Source organism: Haliotis cracherodii, unplaced genomic scaffold (assembly GCF_022045235.1).
Source record: "Haliotis cracherodii isolate W230 unplaced genomic scaffold, xgHalCrac1.p SCAF_4, whole genome shotgun sequence".
Classification (NCBI taxonomy): Eukaryota; Metazoa; Mollusca; class Gastropoda; order Lepetellida; family Haliotidae; genus Haliotis; species Haliotis cracherodii.
Window position 1 is genome coordinate 5891572 of NW_027266297.1, and position 4052 is coordinate 5895623.

Consider the following 4052-nt stretch of genomic DNA (forward strand, 5'->3'; position numbering starts at 1 on the left):
GTTTATTTTGGGGTTCAGTATATTAACAATCTATTTTACCAGTTCAGATAGCACACAATAAGCACAAAAACTATAATATTATGTTTCTTGTGAGGTTTAATGAGTGCATATATATTATGTCTCCATTAGAACACTGTGAATCGTATATAATAGCCTATAACGTGGTCCCAGCTAATAAGTCGTATCCTTAGTATAGGATAGGATACCTCTCTTTGGAAGATTTGAGGACACCTTCAGAACAGGTCGTGTCAGTGAACTTTGAAATCATTGTCGATGCTACTAAATGTTCAGTACAAGTGAAGGAAGCATTCAGAGCAGCACATCTGGTGCCTGTATCTCGAAAACGAGCTTAAACGACCTTTCCGAAATGTACTTTCGGCTTCATGTCTTCATCACCTCTATTTCGAAAACCCAAGCCGAACACAATATTCCTTAAGAGGCACTACTTAGTAAACTAGCGGGCAAAAGAAATGCCACCAAACAAGTTTCTGGTCTAAAACAAACTAGACGCAAAATGTTGTAACAGTTGATGTTTTATTATAAAAAAACAATTATTTAAAAACGGTATGTATGCTGGGTGTACTGTCCAGTATTCGATCACACCCGCAGAATCGACGTCGATCTCTTTTAAAGTCCCGTGCTACACACATAGCTCAGTATCGGATGTGACACACACACACACACACACACACACACACACACACACACACACACACACACACACACACACGAACACACACACACGAACACACACACACACACACACACGAACACCCACACACACACACACGAACACACACACACGAACACACACACACGAACACACACACACGAACACACACACACGAACACACACCCAGCAACGATGCATGCCCTAACACGACGTCGAACTGGGTACACGAGTCTCCTGATATCCTGATTGGGATCCTACGCCATTCTTCCTGTAAGGCGATTGCCAAGGCATCCCTCGTCACTGGCGGCTGTTGAATACTACGTCCAAGTTGGTGCCAAAGGTGCTCTATGGGCGACAGGTCCGGTAATCTGGCTAGCTGTTGTCATACGGTCACGTTGTTGGCGTTCAGAAAGTCGCTAGTGACTCGAGCTGTGTGAGGGGTGACGTGGTCTTGCTGAAACAGCGTCCGTAGGTATCGTTGCAGGAAAGGCAGTACCACAGGCCGCAAAATATCATCAATGTAACGACGTGCAGTGAGATTTTCGATGATGACCAGATCTGTCTTCAGGTCCCCGCAGATGCCACCCCAGACCATGACAGTACCACCTCCATAAGGCTCCACTTCTTGGACGCAACAACGCCCCGTCCGTTCACCAAACATTAGTTTGTATGTGTATAATGTAAACTGGTGATACGTGATGTTATCAGTTGGATCGGGAGCTACAGGACATATAATATTATAGAGGACACTGTTTGTCACATGCTGATTTCACCAGTGGCAATACCTTGTTAACATAGCTCCCTCTTAATCTATGCTACCGTGCGAGGAGAATTAAGAGATCGGAAGGTGAGGCTCGTTGTCTTGGGTGATTGCGTGTCATCGTATCCCACTGTGTGTGATGTTGCTCATAATATAAATAATTTGTTTGTCTAAGTCAGACTCAAATACTTACAAGCCGCCACCATGAAGCAGGGAAATCGTTTACGGCGGCGCCAAACAACAACAAAGGTAGGTCACTGTGCGTCACATAGACAGGTTACTCTATGTCACATAGATAGGTCACTGTACGTCAGGTAGATAGGTCACTGTACGTCACATAGATAGGTCACTGTACGTCACATAGACAGGTCACTGTACGTCACATAGATAGGTCACTGTACGTCACATAGATAGGTCACTGTACGTCACATAGATAGGTCACTGTGCGTCACATAGACAGGTCACTCTATGTCACATAGATGGGTCACTGTACGTCACATAGATAGGTCACTGTAGTCACATAGATATATCACTCTACGTCACGTAGATAGGTCACTGTACGTCACATAGATAGGTCACTCTACGTCACGTAGATAGGTCACTGTACGTCACGTAGATAGGTCACTGTACGTCACATAGATAGGTCACTGTACGTCACATAGATAGGTCACTGTACGTCACATAGATAGATCACAGTACGTCACATAGGACACGATTGGTATATCTGTTCCGTTTTGCATGTTATATAACACGGGATGCATGTACGGGACATCACACACTGGAACGATGGAGACATACTGTAGCAGGTGATGAGGAAACAGAAATAAGAGGAAATGTTTCCAGATGAACAAGATAAACGCTTCATCCATGATCACGCTAATCTGTGGCGGTTAAGTAACGCGGTTTATGGGAATTTCAGTCACATCACGTCTCTGACTGGAGACGGGGGCTTAATAGGACAAGTGTGACGCACGTTGAATGCCTTGATCATCTCAGCCAACACGGGTCTGGAATAGCATTATTAACTAAGCAAAGATCACCACCAAGCCGATTCGAACTCGCGTGTGTCTGCAAAACGTGTTGCTGATTATCGCGAGCTTGCGTCTGTCACTTACGACCACTGCACATTTATACTCAGATTATTCGAAAGGGGAACGATCCATTGTTTATATCCACAGTCGCCCGTGTTGCACCATTTAAGAATCGACTTTCACTTTGTGAGAATACAGTGGAATATGAATATCGAGAGTCTGGTCTGAATTTGAATGGTGAAGGTCAAATGTATGAACGTCGGAGCTTTTTCCAATGTATGCAATGTTAAAGTGTGTGAATGATCACCGTTTGTTAAATCAAAGCTTTGTATTTACTCGCGTGGAAGTAATCCATCAGTGCTCACGTCATTTCAAGGATACAGTCATGTAAAAAACGTATGAACGTCAAATGTTGTCGTTCAGACGCTTATGAACGTCAGTTTCGCGGTCATGTGACCAGCCTCTCTTCCAACAAAAAAAACAACAACGTACATCGTGTAAACTTCCCATTAAAACATAACGCCTCGACACCAATATACTAATTATTAGAATGATATCCACAGCGGTTCTCGGGTACATTAATAGAAACACACCAGCACTCAAAATTGGGTCACTGGCAATCAATTACTAATTGACTCCTCAATCATTGTCAGTACTTTACATTTAACGATATTTGCGAGACGAGTAATGTACCTCCATCGCCCGGGACTGTATCCCAGTATGACGGGGTATAAGCATCACTCATGTCCAACCTCACACCACCTTACTGATTTACGAAACTGCGTCTGATCAATGGTTGACGTGTATGGAAAGGCATCTGTGCCAAAATGCGACATGATACTTTATGATTCCATTTTTACCAAAAGGGAGAATAGCAGAGCTATAATAATTCGGTTGAACTTCGCATCAACGTCATTAATTCGTGTAGACGAAACAAAGAATTATGTGTAGAAAACATATACAGTGTGAAATGCCATGAATGATCATTTACAGTAGTTAATTGATATTAAAAATTACATCATCCATGAAGTAGATTTTTAGCAAGAAAAGGACAATTGTGCACCAAGTATTATTGCATTTATTAAGATGAAAGATGTAGTTTCGAATGTCGGTATGCAATGTGTAACATACCATATTGTATAAGGGCAATTAAATGCAATATGGAATTATGAAAGTGACATATAGCATAACGCAATTTTGTCACATATCCACTTCCGTAGATTTGCCTTGCGTCCGTAATGGAACAAATTTATTGCTGATACGAAGCTCATTTAATATTCTTGCCACATTTCAGTAAGTTTTGCGTAATAGTTTTTTCATGAAATATGTCGATCTTCATCGATTAAGATCAAAAGATAATTCCGGACAAGATGACTTGAAAATGTGGTCACTTAACTGAGATGTAAGCCTTTGTGGAATGTTGTTTTACGTCACAGTCAGAAATAGTCAGATTATATGACTAAGGACTGTAAATAGTCGAGCAAGAACTAGGCAAAGTGGTTAAAAACATTGATAGGCTGTGCTATAATCAACGTTCTCTGGAACAATTAGCCACGTCAAACAGTTTAATCACCCTACACACATTATG